Source organism: Brachycentrus maculatus, unplaced genomic scaffold, assembly GCF_059751285.1.
Source record: "Brachycentrus maculatus isolate JH-2025_06_01 unplaced genomic scaffold, ASM5975128v1 h1tg000666l, whole genome shotgun sequence".
Lineage (NCBI taxonomy): Eukaryota > Metazoa > Arthropoda > Insecta > Trichoptera > Brachycentridae > Brachycentrus > Brachycentrus maculatus.
Genome location: NW_028281399.1, coordinates 97,397 through 121,745, shown reverse-complemented (window position 1 = coordinate 121,745; position 24,349 = coordinate 97,397).

Below are 24,349 nucleotides of genomic sequence, written 5' to 3'. Positions count from 1 at the left end.
CTACCGTTCTGGAGGTCACGGGTTAGATTCCCAGGGGGGTTTAATAAATATAAGTGAATTTTTCACTCTAATATTTATTCAATATTACACTGGACTGGTACCTGAAGTGGAGGGCTGATCATCTTTCCTTCATGTGTAATCGATCGAGATAACACTGCGTTTATATGAAACAGTGCCCTATGCACCATTGGGGTGCGGTAAGGGATTTATTATTATTATTACATATTATGTAGATGAATATTTATGTACAAAGCTATATATTATATAATTACAAATATATAAGACTGATGACTTTGCCTTCATTAACAATCAAATAAACTTATATTATCCACTGACACTTCGTGATGGAATTGCATTTTTAATTTATTATTAGATTAAAACCAATATTTTTAGCTTTTCCACTTTTTTATTTGACCAGCGACCGGGTTTCGTCGTTACCGACATCATCAGTCTGATGATGTCGGTAACGACGAAACCCGGTCGCTGGTCAAATAAAAAAGTGGAAAAGCTAAAAATATTGGTTTTAATCTAATAATAAATTAAATCAAATAAACTTTGCATCTATGTCATGCAGTGCCCTATGCACCATTGTAAGAACTCTTATTATGTAATCACTTGTTACATTCTGAAATTTATTTATTGTCATAAATAATATATGATATTACTTTTAAACATTCAAGAATTTGAGTAGTGTGGTTGTCAAAAATGGGTAGAATTGGCAAATGTTACAAATGTGTAAAGTGATCACTTAAACCAGCCTATGACGGTTGTCAGCCCCGTAAATGCCCAGACTTCCATATTCTTTATCATCTTTCATGAGATGTCAAAAAATAATACATATATTCTGTACGATTAGTTTAAAATATATATATCAGTAATCTATTTATATATAAAATTATATGCAAGTCGTATACGGAAGAATACAATCATATGGGAGGAAAATTCTAAATAGAACGATAACATGATTTGTCATACGTTTAAAGAATATTTCATCCATTTTTCAACGTTATGGATTGTGTTTTGGATGTTGACAAAGTTATTTGAAATTTATCTGCCCTGCATGTGCATATATAAATAACGGTGAAGGCAAAATGATCAAATATTTCACATCCAATGCAAAGCGCTATATGCATCGCACAATGAATATTTATAATGCTGTATACTATCAATGCATGCATGGGTGTTATTTGTTTATCTACGAGCACTAAATGACGATGAAGTATGTCACCATTATTTCCCATTATACAAAATCGGGATGGATTATTTTTAATCAATTAAGTAATATTAAATATGTGATCTTTTATTAAAAATGCGACAAAATGATGGACAATACATGTTTGAATAGTAAAATAAGGAATAAATGCAAAACTGAGATACGAATAATCGATAAAATTAAGAGAGGTGAGTTGATATGGTTTTGAACATGTTGAACGAATGAGTGCGTAAAGACGGTAAAATAAATTTATCAAGCGAATGTAGTTGTAAAAAGTAGCAGAGAAAGACTGAGAAAAACCTGCAATGATCAGGTATGTCATATACTTGAAAGTGTTCAGGTCAGGGTTCGAAAGTGGCGTTCTATCCTCTCTGCCTACCCCTATGGAGAAGCGGCGTAGTAGTTTTAATTTAATCATTGTTTGAAAATGATGCGGAATGCTTTGAAACACGTGTCACAGTAGATTATGAGAAATAGTGGTAATTACTAGGTAAAACATGGATAGATTTTACCACAAAGTGACTGTCAAATCAATTAATCAAAATATTATACTTAAATTAATTTTAATGATTCAATTTTAATTAAAATACCATATTAAGTAAAGTTTATTAAGGAAATTGTTATTTCATAGCTCATGTCTACTTTAAACCCGTTTGAATCGAGAAGTTATATTTTTTACATATCGATTTTACTCTATTTGTTTCTCTCTTTCACACAAAAAACCCTTTGAAGCAGAAGCTTTGCTCTTTAAAACCCAGTGAAACGATTATTTTCTGAAACGATTATTTTCTGAAAATAGAAATATAAAAAAATTAAATTTCTTTTCATTTAAAAGTTTGCCTTTGGTGAATACCCACTGTCGTTTTCCGTAGATTGGCTGTACTTAATAAGCCTGTTAAACGAACCTTTTGTGTGATATTTCAAAATTTCCTAAGATCGGACCACAATGCCTCCGATATGAAAATATGATACAAACAATCAATAATAAGCTGTCATTCAGAGCTTTGTTTGTTTGTGCTTTTAACGAAAATAAATATTGCCGTATAATGGATTTGAATAATATAAAAAAAAATGATTAATGACTGTTGCCTCCAACACACGATCAGCATGGAATCGATACAGGGGACGGGTCGGGGAGGATTAGTGCTCTGTCAAAAGGATACCAAAATGGTAGCCTGAAAGTTTAAAAAAAAACTCTGAAAACGTCCTGCTTTGGAATTAGAGAATTGAGATACTTTAAGGATCAACGATCATTTACTTACTGCTACTAGCTACAGTAGAGTAATGCAATAAATTGACTTAAAAAAACATCTGGTAACATATTTTCAAACTGAATAAAAATTCACTTAACTAAAATATTTAAAACTACGATTTGTCCAAATCTTAATACAAATGTACAAAATTTTAACCTCTGAGGAATTATACTACATTATTTATTGATTTATATTATTTATTCGATATAACCACGGACTAATACCCGAGGCGCAGGGTTGATTCTTTCATGTATTAACGATCAAGATAACACGGTTTCATATGATGCAGTTCCTTTTGCACTATTGAGGTAGTGATAAGGGTTTGAAGAAGAAGTTTTATTGATTTGGCGTATACTAAAAACATAATGATTCATATATGAAAACAAAAACTAGTAAAAGACAATTGTTGAGTAAATTGATGTAAACACAACTGTTTTATATAATTTTTGACATCTTATAGGATATAATTCTGATTCTTCAACAAATATGACACACTAAAAATGTTGTAAGCAATTTATATTTTCATATGTTGATGTTGTTAGTTTTTAAAACAAGTTGTATTTTTATTGCATTCAAATCCTTGACTTCTCACGGAAATGGCGCTCTATACGAGTATATGCCCATACTTACGTACTATTTTTTTTCGTTAGCTACAAAAAAACTACAACATATTAACGTTAGTATACTTAATAAAAAGCACAAAAATATTAAAACATTCTAGTACTGCAACTTTTATAAACGATGTTGACTCCCTTAATCTTCTAGGATCAAGTTCTTTAAATATTTTAAATATGGAGTTACAAATAAGTACGAAATAAGCAAATGAATGCAACCCGGTTTACGTTGCATTAACCTTCATTAAAACAAAAAGCTGATCCTTCGTCGACGCTAACGACTCTGCTAATCCGAGGCATTAGTAAACAAACGGGTACGACACTATCGCCTCACGTTATACCGATAGCGACTTATGAAGGGATAATAATACCATGATTTATTAGCCATTTCCACCCCCTACTATTAAGATATTCACCGCGACTTAGCGTGATCAAGCTTTATCGTGAAGGTAAAAACTTTTTAAAATATCTTTATGTATTTTATGGCCGTTAAAACTCTTACGTAATGCATGTCATTTTAAACAATTCGGCTGGGGTCTAAAAAGGGTAAAATCAAAATATTATGTCCTTAAAATTTATCCTTGCATCAGACTTAATTTGTGAAATTAATAAAGTATTAACCGCACTTATAATATAGTATTTACAGCACTTAGTTACCATGCTGGAGGTCTCGGGTTAATTTCACATGGAGTCTTAAAAAAAGTATTTTATTTATTGTTTCGGCATTCACTTTGTGGTAAGACATAATAAAATTGTAAAAGAAAAACACTTGTTTTTTACGACTTGAGTTATATTTATTTTATTTCAACGACTAGTTTTGGAAGCTTTGCCTCCATTTTCAGGTCTAAATATAAACTGATATTTTTATTTAAACCTGAAGATGGAGGCAAAGCTTCCAAAAATAATCGTTAAAATAAAATAAATATAACTCTGGTGGTAAAAAACCACTGTTTTTCTTTTACAATTGAAACAAATGTAAATCATTTTTTTTATTGAAATATTAATTTAATATCACTAGGACTGGTACCTAAAGTACAAGACTAATAATATTTACGATCAAGATATCACTGCTTCAATATGATGCTGTGCCTTATGAACCCATGGTTTGGATAGCAGTTTGTAGAAAACTAAATTTAATTTGTAAATTTTCTGATTATTATTTTGATTCACTCTTTTTTCATTTTAATATAAAAAATGTTTTTTTCAAACGACACTTCTATTATTTATATATATTTTTTAAGGATTCTAAAAATAACTCACTGTGTCAAATATGTGCAAACGTACACATACCTATAAAAACATTACTTTGAAAGAAAATAGAATAATAAAGCATTATTTAAATAATTATCCAACATACTTCTGTTCATTAGTTCTTAATTCTTTTGTACATTCATGCAGAGAGTTTGTGGTTAAAAAATATACAAGGGCATCAGAATTTTTATTATACATATTTATAATTGGTAAAACTTATCAAGACGTTCAATTTCAATCAATTAAAAAACGATAATGAAATCATTCAATATTCACAAAGGTGAAAGTCCAAATAGAAAATAAAAATGTTTACTTCTTAAACTGAGTTTCAATTGTTTATCAAAACTAAAACTTACGTTATACAAAAGGTTTCTTACGTAAGTCACAAGGAGTAAAAGTTTTAGTGAATTAAGATTTAATTGTGTGATTAACATCAGCCTTGCCTTGATTGACATGAGACATCGCAAGAAAAAAAAAGTACTGGTCATTCAAGCACTTGTCGGAACACAAATCGTCATCGTAAATAACTTAATTCTGAAAGTAAAATTCGTGCGAACTATGTTATAGTATATTATATATGTTATAGTATATTCGTATAAGTATATTTATTTTGATAGTTTGTATAATATTTTATTGTGATTAAACAATTAATAATAATAAATCCCTTACCGCACCCCAATGGTGCATAGGGCACTGCTTCATATAAACGCAGTGTTATCTCGATCGATTACATATGAAAGAAAGGTGATCAACCCTCCACTTCAGGTACCAGTCCAGTGTAATATTGAATAAATATTAGAGTGAAAAATTCACTTATATTTATCAAACCCCCCTGGGAATCGAATCCGGGACCTCCAGAACCGTAGGCGAGCATGCTGACCATTACACTACGGAGGCTGACTATATTATATTTTGAATATTAAAAGCATTTTTCAACTTTGTAGTATGGTAATAAAACACTCTCCTTATCACCTATTGTTTACATTGTGTAACGCCACTTTTATAAACACTTATTTGTGACTACCGGTTTCGGAAAATTATTCCATCATCAGGTTTTCAAAATAAAATTATTACGATTTGTAGTGGTATTTATCAAGTAAAGATTAAATTTAAAATAAAAATTTTCATTAATTTAATATTACGCTAAGTCTTTGCATTCTTAGATTTTTTAATCAAATATTATGACAAAAAAAATTACTACCCTTAGTTCGTCCCTTAGTTCAGGAAATACATCGAGAAATATTAATCACATCGATAAAAAATTAAGCAGAGTTTTATTAGATACAATCATAAAACTATTAAGCCATGCTGCATGCCACACGCTCAGTTATTTTTTCGATAATGTAGAAAACACGATTAAAGATTTCTCATAAAAAACTTTCCTCATTTTTATTCAAATACGTTTTGTTTTACGTGTTTTGTATAAATACAATTAAAAACGTAGGAACAATATTATAAAAATAAAACTTGGATAATAAACTACGATAATTAAAGGTTATTTATAACGTATTTTAATATATGTTTTACAGTTTGAAGTAATTTATAAGTGGGATATTTCGAAATATTTTAAAATAATTTTAAATTAATGATTTGTGAAAAATGGCTTAAATACTACCATGATTTTAACATATATTAATAGACTATGGAACTATTATAATAAAAAAACCTCAACAATAAAAAATGTAACTTACACCATATTATTTTGTTTTTTGTTGTTGTGTATTTGGGATTTTTATTTCATAAAATTACAATTATTTTTTTTATTTGCCCAGTGGCCGCGTTTAGTAATAACATGACTACATACAGGGCTAATAACCTTTGATTACGGAATGTTCGTAAAATTTACGACGGACAACCAACCTGTGGCGCATAGCACAGTGAGGCAACACATGTGATGAATGTAGTGACAACTTGCGTGCATATTAATTCTAAACAGATATTATGTTCGTTTTTTATATAAAGTATTCAAAAAACATGTTGCAATAATTTTTTAAATCTTCAGTAAAATGTGAGTTTTTCTTATCGTTGAACATTTTACGATAGTCCCGTATTCAGTCTAAGGGGAAGAAATATATTTTTCAAAGGTGCCTTATTTGGTATGAAACATATCATTATTCCCTTTTTTATGAAAGAAGATGGAAGTCTAAGTATCCCAGGGTTTCTGACCTATCATTTGGCTGGCTTAAGCGATAACTACATGTATACACTTGTGTAACGTTCACTATTCTGATCATTATTTAAGATCAACACGAGGGATGCTCAGAATTCCATCTTCATCCATAAAAAGGGAAGAATGATACACGTTTCAAATCAAATTGAGATACCTTTTCTCATCTCATAGGGTGAATTATCCAGTATCCGATTTATTAAAAAAATATTTATATCGTTATGTAAACTTGTTGCATAATAATAACTCCCTATTATACATGTATATGGTACAAAGGAAGCAGAAATGTACTTAAAATAAAGAAGTGCCTAGAAATACGTGTCTAGGTACACAGATGTAGCGTGTTATTACGGAGGCTGTTCCGCAGAGTCCTTCTTGGAATGGTGCCAAGTATTGAGTGGAATTCACCTCCAACCGAAGCACCTCTGCTTCCTCGAGAAACAAATCTCTAAGGTTTTCAAAGAAAATATGGAAATTCACTTTTCAATTTATGAAATTCTGTTCAGGCACGACTATTTCTATGAGACACGTATTTCACTTTTGTAAAAATCATCCCATTTTCAGGATATGGAATAAGAATTTCAATAATGATATTTTGTAGGTCAAAACAAATATTTTTTATAAAATTTATATTTGAAGCACTAACTTTATGATTTTCCATTCTATAATTAAAATGTAACTTTGTTGTAAAATCACTTTAAATAGTGATTTTAAAACAAAGTTACATTTTAATTACAAATACTTTTTTATTTAATTTTCATTTTATAGGTACAGTAAAACCCATATAACGTTAAGATAGTTACCGCATTATAGGGGGAATGTTATAAATGGTTCATATTTTCAATTGTATTTTAACATTTTAACCCTTATCCACACCCAATGGTGCGAAGGGCACTGCATAATATGAACACAGTGTTATCTTGATCGTTAACACACGAAAGGAATGTGATCAGCCTTTTGATTGAGATACCAGTCCAGGGTAATATTGAATGAATATTACAGTGAAAAACACACGTTTATTCATTTGACCTACCCTGGGAATCAAACTCGGGACCTCAAGTATGGTAGCCTAGCGTGCTGACCATTACACTACGGAGGCGGACGATAATTTAAAATAAAACAAATCGTAATTATTTTGTTCATTTTAAAATTTAATGAAATAAATTCATCCTTCTCACCGTCATAATGAAATAAAATTTTCATTTTCATAGATAAAATTAAATTATAAGAAAGACGGTTTAAACGAATTATCTTCAGAAAACACTCTGATTCGCTGTTTTAAGACCTCCCTTCAGCAAATCCTCGGACAACGTGCCATTAAACTGAAAGCTTCTACCATGGCTTACTTTTCCTCATATAAAAGAACCTACTTTTCTTCTTTCCCTGGCATCTTCTTTATATTGTATAAGTAATTAAATCCATCTACATCTTCCTCTGCTTAATTGCATTTGATTTGTGCTCATTGAAATTCTTATCTTAATTCAAATTTGCTCATTCATAAAATCCATCTTTCGTATTCTTAAGTTTTATGTTCGGCACCTTTGCCAATTTCTAATCGTGTTAGCTAGATTAATTAACCAGATCAGTAGAGCTATTCTGACACAGGCCGTTAAAATTTAAGTATTTTAACGGCTTACTTCATATATGAATCCACATTGTAATGAAATTTTTTGGAAAATATTGCATTATGTAGTTGGTACTGGGTGAACGCTGAAGTCAATAATATAATATAATATTTATTGTAACTGCAGATAGTTGGTAGAATTCCATATTGAATTGTTGGGTAATAAATCCAAAGTTAATTGAATTTTACTTTATTTATATAAATGCTTTATTTATATAAAGAAAGGAGAAAAATTGATGTCTTCGAAATGTGGTGTTGGAGGCGCATGCTCCGAATTCCATGGACAGCTAGACGCACCAATGAGTCCATTCGCTACTGGACTACGCTTGGATGGCTTGACTCTGGCCAATATCTGTACCCGACGGATTCTCCAGTTCTTTGGACACGTTGCGCGTGGCAACGAGGATAGCCTGGAACGACTGGTTGTGATCGGTAGCCTGGAGGGAAAGAGAGGGAGAGGAAGATCCCCACACGATGGACCGATCAAATTAAGGCAGCAGCAGGCACCTCAGTGGTTGGAGCGCTACGTGCACCGCAGTCACGGGATAACTGGAGAAGAGTCATTGCTTCTGCAAGGGTCACAACCCTCAGTAATGAGGAATAAGACGGAGAAGAAGATATATGCTATGTGACGCGTTTCGTCTTATTATAACATAAGACAAACACGAATGTATGATAATGTCTTAATAAGTCACATATCATAAGTATATCACAAGTAAACATATCATAAGTAAAATTCTATAATAAATAAATCTATAATATTTATTAATTGCAATATAGTTCTTAGCTAGAACATAAAAAAAATTACATCAATTTCTAATCACTATCACGCCGTTTCTCTACATGGGTAGGCAGGGAGGAGAGAACGCCACACTTGTCTGTCCTGACACATACTCCTAGCTTCCTTCACATACATACATCTAGTCATAGATGCCTTTCGATTAAGCACACTTTTTACACCACTAGATTCTAGGTTCTGGTTGATCTGGTCTTGTTTAGTATTTTTAGCTATCTTCGTTCTGTTCTCCCATTCACATTTGCCAAATATACTCACATATCCATATCAACTATTGTTAATCTTTTCAATTGCTCTTAGGCCAGCCTTATATTCCTCTTTAACACTTTTAATTATGTCATACAGCGATTGCACACATTCATCTGAGGGAACGCATTTTAACGGCGTTCTCTCTATTTTCATCATTCTTTTGCTAATTCCTTGATTCGCTTCCATACATCAGTGGCGGTACCAGCACTACATAGTGAACTGTCAGTTTAACATTCATTGACATTTTTTTATTTGCAATCTCTATTTTAAGCCTCATTTATGCTTTTACTATATATATATATATATATATATATATATATATATATATATATATATATATATATATATATATATATATATATATATATATATATATATATATATATATATATATATATATATATATATATATATATATATATATATATATATATATATATGTATATATATATATATATATATATATATATATATATATATATATATATATATATATATATATATATATATATATATATATATATATATATATATATTGTATATATAACACAAAACGTGTAAATGTTACGTTTATTAAAAACAGAAAAAAAACAGATTTACAATAGATCGTTTCGTTTTCCAAAAAGCCACACCTCATAAATGACGTGATAAAAATTCAGAGAGAGTTTCATGATTTTTCCGGCGGCAATAAAAATTCATAACAGTCGAACTATATGTGACCTCTTCATTTGTCAACAGCCACCCCGTCAAAACCGGTTCACCATCCCCTCCGCGGTTCAACACCCCTCTGTCGGCGATACCTCCCTTTCTCCATAGTGCCACCCCCGCCCTATACGGGAAGGGGGGAGGGGCACGCCCGCCAGTTGATTACGCCGCCACTCCAATAATGATGTTTCTCTTTGTCCCGCACGCCACATATTTTATGTAACTCTTCCCATTACGCAGGGAATTTAGCCCGAAATAGTCGGCAGATGTCCCGAAACATTTAATCGAACTAAGCAACGCTGTCAACACTGATTAAACTTTGCGAATCGTATATTATAACATTGTTATATACGGAGGCCACTTTGGTAATACAAGGGCGATTCAAAAAACTAGGTATCCTGGTTTTTTTCATACAAAATAACATTTCTTCGCGGCCACCTCACATACTTCATCCGGCAAAAAATCCCTATACCCTTTCCTCATGTTTTTAACCTTTCCCGTACTGATAATCCAAATATTATACGTGATCCAAAGGAGGGTACCAAAAGACCCCAATTTTATTTTTGAATGGAAATCGTAGTACGCAGCTCACTGCCAGCTAAGTCATATGTCCTAAATCTACCCCAACGTACCGCCAAGTACCGACTAAATGCGGTCATCCGATAAGCAAGAGGCCAGAAATTGGATCAGACGAAATCGTAGTGGTCTTGTTGTCTTGTTCTTTCCTTATGGTAATACCACATATTTTAGAGTGAAAGAAACAACATGTCGCTAGCAAACAAAAAATACCACCCTGATACAAAAGTTCGTTTTTTTTTCAAAAAAAAAACAATATATTTAAATATTTAAAAAAAACAATATTTTGATTTTTTTAACGATTTGAAATAATAAAAAAATAAATAAGGGAAAATTTATATTTTAAAGATTACATAAAAAATGGAATATGTGGCTCCTATACGAGTAAAACAAAAATTATCGATTGTTAATATTATATGGGGGTTTTCAATGCCCCTGTTTGAGTAGACTAGGTTATTATCTACTGACTGATGATAAAAATAGTGAAGAACATTGGTAACATAAACCAAGCTAGGACACAAAATGCCGAATCCTCCTCTAGTGGAATGGCAGGTCTGTCACGACAATCAACAGTCCGACTTCTCCTAAAGAGTTTAACGTGGTTTCCTTCCTGCAATGAGCAAATTATGAGATGTTCCTGACTGGCCCACACTAGATTATCCTTCCAATTTCCAACACTGAGTAACATAAAATATGTTTTGAATATTGAAAGCATTAACTTTGTGGATCATCTTGATATATTATTTCGAGAAATAAAAATACTTTGTGTTCTGATCCACTCACATTTTTATTTAACCAACTAGTTTCGGCAACAACCTTTTGCCCTCTTCAGGGTTACATTTATTACTAGTAATAAATGTAACCCTGAAGAGGGCAACAGGTTGTTGCCGAAACTAGTTGGTTAAATAAAAATGTGAGTGGATCAGAACACAAAGTATTTTTATTTCTCGAAATAATATATCATAAAATATCTTTATTTTAAGTAAGAAGAAATAAAAATATGGTTAATTATCTATAAACCTTGTACATAATAAGCAAGGTATAAAATAAATGAAACTCGCATTAAAAAAAATTCAAATTCCTTCCATCATTTTGTCAACTCAATAAACATTAGAGTTGGTACCGGGACTCCATTTTTATTAACATGAATAAATGAATACTTTGAGTAAAAAAATCGAAGTAATCGGTGAATAACTAAAAATAATATTTATATTTGGTTGAACCAATTGAAATTTTCGTTTTTATTTATAAAACTCTCTATGTAGGAAAATCGAAGCCTGATTCGCGAGGCTAAAGTTCGCCACTCTATGACCAACCCTTCTCAATGCTATTACCCGCTATATTTCTATAGCGATGAAGCGCTGTATGTAGATTGTGTTCATATATGCGCGAGCCTTTCACGAACACAACGATTTTACAAACCGCCCCTTATTATAAAATGGAACATAATTCAACAGACCCAAATAACTTTGTAGTACAGTTGTCTCATTTGTCACCCAGTATCTGATGGGAAGAACGCATTCAACGGGAACTGGTAGTTCAAATAAATTAACTAAATTAGCGCAGACTTTCTGAGCGGAGAATTTTCTATGTAAATATTGCATGCACACTCGTTGTTACTCAAAACTCAACGCGGCTGGATATTATAAGACTTTCCTTTACTATCGCGGCGGACATATTTGATTTGTCAATTTCACGATTTTATCTTGTTTGATCATGTCACGAGCTCGGATATTGAGTTTTTATGTTAATGATAACATTTCCGTTTTATTAGGGTCAAAGCACGGCTATTATTAGTCATCGTTTCGACAATGCTATTAAGTCAGATAATTCAACGAACTTCGATAACCAAACGGCTTATTTTTATTGGTATCTCAACATAGAGGAACGAGAATATGAAGTCTGGGTATTTACAGGGCTTACGATCTGTTATAGATTGATTTAAGTGATGATTTATAGATAATACTATGTATGCGATTTTGGAAATTTGAAAAGTGTAATTGTCAGTCGTGGGTAGAATAATAAATTTTACATGTGTATAATGTGATCATATTGAATGAATGTTAGATTCTTCGTGAATTATTTTACACACTTGGACGCCTGAAAAGGTTTTTGTTATAGTATGTTTAATCATTCGGGAAGAATCTTAGATACATTTACGTAAAGTATTTACTAAACTAAACTATAGATGGTGCCAAGAGCTCGCATGTGAATGAAGGTATAAATTAAATGATATATACGACATTTAAAATTTAAGTTTGTAGTGTCATTTTCAATCAAAAGTAGAATGTTGAATGTTGCACGTGTGCAAAATGATCACTTAAACCATTCTTTGACATGTCATAATACCCAGACCTCCATATTCTTTATCATCTTTGTTAAGATTTCGATATGAATATCTCCTAAGTGGACAAACCCAGATTTGTGAACAAAGATTTGGACGTACTGAAAATATTGAATTTGTAATTCATCCGTCTTATTAGGGTCAAAGATTAATTATTATTTTTGACATCTCATCAAAGATGAAGAGGAATATGGAAGTTTGGGCATTTACGGGGCTGACGACCGTCACAGGCTGGTTAAAGTGATCACTTTACACGCGTGTAACATTCACCAATTCTACCCATTATTGACAACCACATCACTCAAATTCTGGAAGTTCCAAATATTTGAACCAATTTTGAAACATTGTTCTTGAATCACTAGAACTTCACTAGAGACATCTATTGGTGAGATGAAAAGAAGCTTTTTATTTAGAAGAAACAATTTTATTAGGCCAGAAAATACCATTTTCATTTTTATTATTTAAGCTTATAATTTGACCAGATAATTAATTTACAACATTTTGAGTGTGTCCAAATACTTGTTCACAAAATATTGTTCCAGACTTCCATATTCTTCTACACCTTTGATGAGATGTCAAAAAATAATATGAAAATAACTCATGTAATTGGAGATAATCCAGATTTTGTGAACAAGTATTTGGACACACTCAAAATGTTGTCAAAGACTAAGCATTGAGAATCATTATTTTAACAACAACAATAAGTCAGGTAATTCAAAAAACTCCGTTTATTAGTCGTTTTATTTTGTTTTTTTTTTTACGGAGCACCTACTCATAAATATTGCAAAGACGTGAACTTACATAAGTGCACTACTTTCCGTCTTATATGAAGCTTGCGACGCTTCAAGAACGAACGATATGAAAATCTTGAAGCTCGTAGCATGTACAACTTTTTTCTAGTAAGTATTATCCTACGATGTAAAATTATACTAAAATTGCATTGTAATTGTGAATTCAAGTATCACATAATTGACCTTTATTAGCCAATATTTTATGCCAAGCGACCCATTTTATTACTATAAAATGGGTCATTTCATATTTTCATGCTGGTACTCTTAGATAGTGGCGATCTTTATTTGACAAATTATGAATTATAATTATTAAATTTTCCAGCAATATCCCTTATTACAGTTTATTTTAGAATAAAACAACACAAAAAGCTAGAAGATAGTATTATAAGATAGTGTTTTACGAAAATGGTGCTTTACAAATTATCCAAAATGATTTATTTATATATAAAAAGTTTGTTCATATGCGTGAAATAATGAGAATATAGGAAAAAAAAATTAAATGGTTTGTACAAAAATGGTTTGAATATTACACATTAATAAAAAGTCATTAAATATGATTCATTTAGCGCCATTTTGGTAAATACAACCTGAAGGGCGCTTCACTGTAATTTAATTTTAAATAATGAGATTGTGGAAATTATATATTTTGAGAACAAATGCGATTTGTTTTTTTTTTCTAATGATTATCCTACTATCACTGTTTCTAACAACTGGTGAAGAGCATCCATTCCACAACAGCAAAGGCACGCTCGCCAAATTTCGTGCACTAGTTTCAAACGGGTAAAATCACTTTACACAAAGCATTTACAGTAGCAGATCAAAGCGTAAAACGTCTATCAACCAATTCGTCTGTCTGGAACGCACTTCTCTTTTACCATAGAGACCTCTACCTAATATTATTCAAGTACCAAGGTCTCTATTACTTTAAAAATGAGTATTTTTTTTTTATATTATCCAGTGACACTTCGTGATGTCGGTAACGACGAAACCCGGTCGCTGGTCAAATAAAAATAAAGTGGAAAAGCTAAAAATATTGGTTTTAATCTATTAATATATTAGCATTAAATTAATTGTAGCAATTTATATTTTGAAAACCTTGAAAAGGTTTTGTATCCCATTTTAAAAGCTAAGCTATTTTCTATACATATTATGTACTCCAATTTCAAGCGTTCCGTGTTCATAAATATTCACATCAATTTTTTTATATGAAATGAAACGAAAGTATTTAAGTGTATATAATATTTTCCCAGTTTTCAGAAAGCTGTAATATAATAATACCTTCTCTCTCTGAGAAGGAACAACAGGAACTATTAAATATTGTCTTTAAGCCCCATAAACAAAGTAACGCAGGGAATGTTTCCCGACATGAACCCAGAATTAACTCGGAATTTGGGCGCAAATTCGCCGCAGAAGCGACAGCTATGTATATTTAAATGTCAAATCAACGACAGATAAATATTCCGCATCTGCGCCGTACCTTCTGGCACGACAAGGGCAATGAGCAAAGTTGTCTGGTGGAGCTGTGGAGCGGTGTGTATAGTCACAGGATACCAGAGGGCTGAAGAGGTAGAGGAAGGAATCCGCAGGACTGTGGAACTGAACACATGGCGCCTCCGGTGGCAGAAATTAGCAGTATCTCTGGGTTGAATGGACATCTTTAGGTACAATCCACGAGAAAACAAAACGCGAATTTCTGAAAAGGACTTCTTAAAAGGATAATTGGCTTTTATTCCAATAACAGAGAATGGCCAGATAAGGGTTGAATACCGTAAGTCATTAGAATTGAACTACATACTTGTATTCGATGCAGAAGCTTTGCGATTTTCTCATTATAATTACTAATTAATAACTCAATAAATTAACTAATAAACGGAGAATAAAACGCCAAACCAATCTGTTTTTGCAAACAATATTCTCCGCTTCCACTTCTCTTCCTCTTCCTGTTCCAAGTATTTGACAATCATGAACATCTCGATATTTTTAGTATATTTTTGAATATTAAGGAAATCCGTTATGTACAAACATAAATATAGTATTCATCACAAAAAAATCATGTATTGTGCCTTTCGATATATTTCGGGAACGTAAGATTAATTTTCACCCAATTTATTTCATGTTGAGATCCTATTGTTTCCAGTCAAAGGAGTTCAAGGAGTGGAAAAATATAAACACAGTCCTTGTGCACTTCTCTCGCATCGTTATAAAAATGATTACCCTCTTCACTTTCGATACTCAATGCGATAGACGACGTTCGAGTGCCGCCATTCTTCGATGTGCTGCTATTTTATTGAGGGCAGATTTTATTTCAGTTCCTCTTTTTAAAAAATTGATAGAATATTTATAGTTATTCAGGATTTTATTATATACAATAGTGACATATTTTGTTAAAAATGCATTTAGTTTAATCCAAAACTAGTAACAATTATAAGAATTTTTGTCATTTTGTTTTTTTTAAATTGACGTTTAAAAAACAATTTATGTTTGTTTTTCTGTAAAATGTAAGAAAAGTATAGCAAATTAAATAATCGAATTTCCTGACAGTCTATGGATAGGTCAAATATTGTACTTTTAATAAATAAATAAAATTTCAAATTTAATTGAAAATTAAATCAGTTAACCTTTTCTTAAAATTATTAGAATATTTATTTTCTCATAATTTTCACGACTAAGCTATGTAAAACAAACAACAATAAAAAATGGTAATCTCCGTATAAAATTGAATTATTTCTCTTTTTAAGTTCTCGAATCCTTACACACAAAATTTAGTAGCCAAGTTCACACAATTTCCATTATTCAAGCAAAGTTTCCCCAAAATTTAAGCTAGATAGTTTTTCAAGTTGTTTAAATTCGGTACACAGATCTGGTCGGGGATGAGGTCAAACACATTTCCTGTTGAGTGGAGGGACTTTACATCCCATTCTGTGACGCGTTTTGGTTCTGGCAAACCAGAGAGGCCAATAGGCCTTTTGTCTTTTACTAATTGAAACAGAATAAACACTGTCCATCCTATACCTTCTAGTATTCAGTATAGGGGTGCAATTTTTAAAAACCAAAAAAACTGGAATAAATAAGTGCATTTCAACAATATTGATGGATTTATAACATTTTGAAAAAGTTCAATTTTAGTAATGGATTCTCCACATTTTGAACTACAATCATAGGTTGGTTCAAGTGACCACTGTATGCACTTTTCATACAGTGATCACTTGATCCAATTCATCAATTCTACTTATGATTGACAACCGCGACGCAAGAGCTGAAGGACATCACAAAAGAAGCGCTCCAGGACTGTTTCCAAAAGTGGAAACACCGTTGGGATAAGTGGGTACATCGGGGAAGTGACTACTTTGAAGTGACTACCCAGACATTTTACTTCTAAATAAAGTACAATCTATTTGACGACATCAGTCTCCGTATTTAAAATATTTAAAAGTCTTCGTATTTTCGAACTTGGCTACTAAATTATGTGTGTAAGGATTCGAGAACTAAAAAACTGAAATAATTATTTTTTTTACGGAGATTACCATTTTTTATTGTTGTTTGTTTTACATAGTTTAGTTGTGAAGATTATGACAGAACATAAAAAAAAGGTTAACTGATTTTATTTTTTTGTTATTTATTAAACGTACAATCTGCGAAATCTGCGATGTTGAAGATGTTGTGCGACGGGGAAGAGAAAGAAGACGTTTTCGGAGAAATCATGTGGGATGTGTGAATTCGGACTTATTTAAAAGTCTTCGTATTTTGTATTTTATACTCATATAAAACTTGTTAAAAAATGTCATATTTTTCTCGAAATTTAATTTTGACGTTGATTTTTTTTTTGCAGTTGTTCTCATGTTTGAACTAGTTGGTAAGGCCTGGTCTTTAATAGCACAAACCCCTGGCAGTTCGTAATTGTAGTCTTGTTTTATTAAGGCCAGTATATAAACGGTAACGTTTAGCTTTCGGATACAAAGTAAACACTCTTTGATATCTCTCATAATAGGGTGGCTGCTTCGTTCTACCGACTTAAATGTGTACTTAAACTATATATTATGCCATCGCAAACTAATTAGAAGCTAAATATATGCAAACGTATATAAATATGATATAATGCATGTCATCATCTATGGCCAAAAGGTTTATCAACAATTAATCAAACAAATGTTTTGCTAAAACAACCCTTACATAAGCGTTTAAGAATTACTCTCAAATAACATAGGAAAGCACCTCCCAGTAAAGAATATAAAACACAATTTTTACATTTTTTTAATTTTATTATTAGATTAAAACCAATATTTTTAGCTTTTCCACTTTTTTATTTGACTAGCGACCGGGTTTCGTCGTTACCGACATCATCACCAGTCTGATGATGTCGGTAACGACGAAACCCGGTCGCTGGTCAAATAAAAAAGTGGAAAAGCTAAAAATATTGGTTTTAATCTAATAATAAATTAAAAATGCAATTCCATCACGAAGTGTCAGTGGATAATATAAATCTACAATTTTTACACTTTATGGTCAAGAACACAGAACTTAAGGATTCAAAATACAGAAATACATCAAACAAAACCATACCTCTGATTGACAATCTTGGGTAGAATTGGTGAATGTTACATGTGTGTAAAGAGATCACTTAACCAAGCCTATGACGGTTGAAATCCCTGTAAGTGCCTGCACATCCATATTCTTCTTCATCTACATATGTTGAGATGTCAATAATAATGTAAGAATCTTCTAATTGGAGATTTTTAAGATTTTTGAAAAAGTATTTGGACACACTTAAAATGTAGAAAAAATTTTTTTTTTAAAGTTTTAAAAAGCTATTTATAAATGGATAATGGTAGTTGGTAGAATCAGCCATATCGTATTTGATTGCATGGCATAAAAAACTTTAAAAAAAATAATTATAAATATATACTGTTAAATATGTCCTCGGACGGGAAATCATATATGTATTTGTTTTTGTATTATCTATGTGTATTATGAATGTGTGCGTGTTTGTGTGTATTGAGGTGCTTTAGGTTTGTGAAAAAGTACGTGTATGTTAGTTTATACCTTTATAAACCCATCTAAGGCAGAGGAATTCTTGGAGGTTAGGAATAATATTTTTTGACTTGTTCTAATGAAAACCTCCCACCGTCGAGAAAACCTGAATTTAAAGTGTGTGGGACAGAAATAACCACAAAAACGCTTCAAAGGAAACTTTACCGTAAAAATATGATAAATATAATATGTACATACCTTCAGAGTAAGCTATAACATTAACCTTATTTTAAATATAAAAAATACAATTTATTTTAGGAAGAAATAGTTATTAATACTTTTTTTTCAACTTAACATTGCTACTACCATTTTGCAGGAGTAGGCAAAAAGGATGGAATGCTATACTCATCGGTCTAGACAAACACTTCTAGCTTCCTTCACATCAAAACAACTAGTTATACGTGCCCTTTGATGACGAAGACTTTTTACACCAGATTTTAGGATGGTTGATTATTCATCGTTTACTATGTATAATACCACTAAAAACTCTTCTTGTTATTCATCGTTTACTATGTGTAATACCATTTAAAAACTTTTTTTGTTATTCATCGTTTACTATGTATAATACTACTTAAAAACTTTACTTTACGACTGCCAGATTCGAAATAAACGTTCAATCATCTTAAATCAATTGTACATGACAATTGAGTCTACAGTTGTAGTCTACAGTTGACCTGATGATGGAATGTTTACCATAATACCCGCCGATTATTTCGATTCCTAACCTGACCCACTTTCAAGTGATTGAAATACCCGATCATGCAAAATAAATATCTTAGTCATGAATATTAAAACGATAGTTTCAAAAATTGTATCATATCCGTAGCCCAGTTAAAATACCAGTTTAATGTATGTAAAAGAGATTTATCGCATTCTCCCATACGTTTTCTGTTCTCGCTTGATCAAACGTCGCTCCGTTCTCATTGTAAGTTCCACATCGCGAAAAAGCTCCGCCGTTAACGACTTAATTCAATTAGGAGGCACTCTCACGTCGCAGGTGATATTCGTATCACGTTCCCGCTGACTGTGTTACGTGATTAAAAACTTCACGATCGATTTAAAATATTCACGAGTCGTTTGTGTGCACCCCTCTTAAATATCCTCCCCAGTGGTCCAAATGGAAATAGGAAGTGATGTAACATGAAAAACGGCGCTCGTTGAGTGACTGAGAAAATCCATTCATATTTTCCGAACGATGCAAAAAAGCTCGCTTACTAGTACGAAAGCCAAGAGGAATTTCAATAAAAATCCACATACTTGAAAAAAAAATCTAAATTTTTTCAATCACAGGGAACTTTATCCAATCGATGCAAAGTTTAATTGATCGCTAATTATATTAAGGCGAGGAGGTAAGGCCTATGCTGCAGCTTCCAGTCTAGAGTAATATTAAATAAATATTTCCTTGAAACAGCACATACACACTTATATTTATGATCCCCCCTAGGAATTAAACCCTGGAACTTTAGCATAATAACTATTTGAACTAACACCCCTGCACTATAAAAACAGATGAAATATTAATTTTTAAAAAGTATGCTAACGAGTATTATATAAATATACTCAAATAATTTTTGTTTTCTTATTTTTAGTCATTTTTGATACAGTAAATTTCTTACACTTTTTGTTTTAAGCACGATTGATTGAAGTAAATATTTAAACATACAACTCTATATTTGGTCATTAACTTCCTATACGTTTTGCCTTTTTTAACCGTACTGGCTTCAATAATTTCATTAATTGATTAGGCAGTCACTTTGTGGTAAAATCTATCCATCTAAATCTTTACGGTAAAATCTATCTATCTAAATTTTTACTTTGGAAATTTTTAAAAGAGTTTTAGAGTCCATTGAAATATGTTGTTGAGGACAAAAAAGGATTTAAGTAAAAAAATTATTTTCATTAAATTGTTTTTCAAATTGAATCTATTAATTAAAATAAGTGCTGAGAACGTGTTTTATCTTTGAAAGTGTTGTGAGAGTCCTTGATAATTCCGTTGTTCTCTCTGAGGTCTGCTCCCAGGAGGACAGGAAAGCACTTCTAATCTGAATGAAACTGCCTTCAATTACTCCCAGTAGCATATCTGCGCCGCTGTGAAAGTTGTCCGGAAGTTTATTTCGGTTGAAAACAAGCCGGAAATGCTTCTGGCATTACAAACGCAGGCGGCGCCAGAATTATGGAACTCTAATGAATATTAAGCAATATTAAATGAATTGTAATCAGAAATTATTCAAGAACAAAATAAGAGTCCGTACGCCAATTTAGATATAAACCATGAAAAAATTCCTACAATAATCAATTGAATTGTTTTATATATAAAGGTTTCTCTTAAAATGATATGAAACATCTATTTTACTATTTATATGAAAGATTCTGCCCAGTATTGAATTATCCATTTTGCATAATTTTACAAATGGCTTTATATGCAATGGAGTCGGTGATATGAGTAGAATTATTGATAAATTTGGAACTACGGCTGTTTGTGACACCACTAATCGAGAAATTTGTGATGTATTTTTTTAGCTTGCTCCGTTTGAAAAATTGAACAATTTAACTGTATATTGATTAGCTTGAGAAATTTCACGATTCGATTTTAAAAATAAAAGGCCACAGCATTATTCTTCTTACCTTCATTAGCACCCAATGGTGCATAGGGCACTCCATAAAACTGCTAACATTAAAATGATTGACAATTATATAAAACCAAAATGATCAGTATAAATCTTAAGGTACCAGTCCAGGGTTTTACAAAATAATTATTAGAATTTAAAAAAAATGGGATTGTCATTCACGTGTCAAATGTGGTTACTTAAACCAACCTGTGACAGGTCGTAAGCCCTGTAAACACCTAGACTTCAATAGTTTCCTTCATCTATATTGAGATGTCAATATAGTTTGACACACTCAATATGTTGTGATAACAAGAAACGAACGAATTAGAATAAAGCTAAGCAGAAAATGCTTTATATATTGTTTTTTTACGTAATATTTTAATATTTATCAAATATGTTTTAAAATAGTAACTTAATAAACACAGCTATTTTAAAGTTTGGTAGTAGTACCTAGTGGAGTTCATTAAACATACACGGTATTATGTTTTACCATATTACGTCACTCACCGCGTGTGATCATGTACAAGCTACATACTCTAATCAATAGCACGCAGGAAAATGCACTAGTTGAGTGTAAGCCAAGTTATGCAGAGAAAGCTTCACTAAAGCTCATACTGTTTAAGTTCACACTTTGCATAGCGTACAGGTACCAACTGGTTGCCACTGGGTGCTTATAATTTTCAAGTTTCAGCACTAAAGCGAGCGTGGTTACAGGCTGTGATAAAGTTCCTGTCAGGCTATATACTGGAACGCGATAATTAACTCGGAATTAAGTTTTCACAAGTCAGGTGCTATTATGTTATATACTTTTTCATTAAAGCTCGAAAGTTAAATACTTATAATAAATCCTGAAAATAAGAGCGTCAAGCTTTGCTTCCATAATATCAACAATATTTCTTGATAGTAGTACAGTGTTATACTAAGTAATGTTTATTTTAGTAATTTTACAGGAATATTTTAGGAAAAAAAATCTAATGTCAGAAATCATAATAGAGGAGTTTGTTCATAAAAGTATAAGCTGTTCCATAAAAATCTGGTATTTTAATACAAAATTCTTCCATTTGACTTCTTTTTATCAAAGACATTAAAGAAATTTTGAGTTAAATATGTGAATTAAATACACATTAAAAATAACCCTTTAATAAGTAAAATTACTTATAAAATCACTATAATCTTATTTTCACTTTATTTTAGCGTGAACCGGATTCGAAGCCAATTATGTCTCCCTCGATATTAGTACTACGAATAATATTGATTATTTTTAAAGAAAAAGGTGCTGGGCTCGAAACCGGTCGAAGATGAAATAAGTTAAATAAGTTCAAATAGGTTATCCAGGCTATGGTGATTTTAAAATAAGGATATTTTAAAAGATAAAAATAGGATATATTTGAAATTTTAAAATAAAAACAGTGATTTTCAGGGGCAAATAAGTTGCATATTTTTACTGAAATGGAAATATGTCATCAGTGTAATTTTATCCGCCTCTATAGTGAAGTGATTTGCGAGATTGTTACTGGTGGTACTGAGTTCAATTCCTAGGAGGGCGGGTCAACATAAATATCAATGATTTTTTACTCTTTATCACCTGAAACGCTAGACTAATCACCTTGCCTTGATGTTAATTACGATCAAGAAAAACTGGCACGTTACAATGCAGTGCCCTATGTGCCTGTGTATGCAGATAAGGGTTAAATGAAATTAATGAAATCATCTACAGTGCCACAGGGCTCGAAGACAAGAAGAGGAGGAGAAGAAATAAATGTTTTTTTTTTTAATTAATGTGATATATGTTGTGCTAGAACACTGATTTTAAACACATTTTTTAAAAAAATAAGTAGATTACGAACTTGCCATTAATTTTGAGAATACTTACAGATTACCATATTTTAAGAATTTTAAATACAAAATAATTGATTTCGCATAAAATTTAAAAGGTTCTACGTATAGTATTATGAAAATCACCACAAAATTATCTCTTGTTCGTGCCTATGATTTTGTAAGTGCCGAACAAAATAATAATATCAAATATCACGATTAATTATTCAAAAGTTATCCGTGTTCATTTCAAAAACACGCTTGCGGTGAAATGTTTATTAGTATACAGCGAGAATAATGAAGGCTTCATTGTAAATTATACACGACGGGATAGAATATAAGGGGTCATTATTATATTAAAATAATCAAAGTACAGTTAAACCCCGGCAGAAATCAACGTGCTAATGATTTGACATGAAAGTTATTCAAATTAATAAAATTAATAAATTTGTCTGTGAAAGAAGGACCTATAACCCGAAGAAGAAGATAGCTGACCCCAACAGTCTACAAAGATGATAAGGCAGGATGAAGCCAGGAAGAAAAAAAAATCTTCAAATGAATAAAATTAGTGACTTCATATTTTAATTTTTCCCCCCTTTTTTCATTTATATTTTTAGTATTGTTTCTTCTTTTCAATCCTTTCAGAAATATTTTTCACTCTTTATCTAGTTTCCTCACATACTTTCAGGATTGAAGTTATTATATTTAGCTTCATATCATGGTGTAATATATTGTTTGAAACTCTACACCAATGCACAGTCTTATGTTTTTTTAAATATAATCATTAGATATCTTAAAAACATTTATAAAAATATTTTTAAGGATATTTATTATTATTTGTGCGATAAAATAAGATAAAAAAAATATGAAAAATAGATTTTCAAATGTCTAGTTATAAACAACATTTTGAGTGTGTCCAAATACTTGTTCACAAAATCTGGATTATCTGTCTCTATTATTATTATTATGTCTCTTGTGAAGTTCTAGTGATTCAAGAACAAGTTTTCTAAATTGGTTCATATATATAGAACTTCCAAGAATTTGAGTAGTGTGGTTGTCAATAATGGGTAGAATTGGTAAATGTTACACGTGTGTAAAGTGATCACTTAAACCAGCCTATGACGGTCGTTAGCCCCTTAAATGCCCAGACTTCCATATTCTTCTTCATCTTTGATGAGATGTCAAAAAATAATATCTAGTTATAAAAATGTATGTACGTAAAAAACATAAATTATAACTTTTTAAGCGCCTTGGAAGTAAATTTTTATGATTACCACGCTAAATAAATTGACCATTATTATTATCATATCCTTG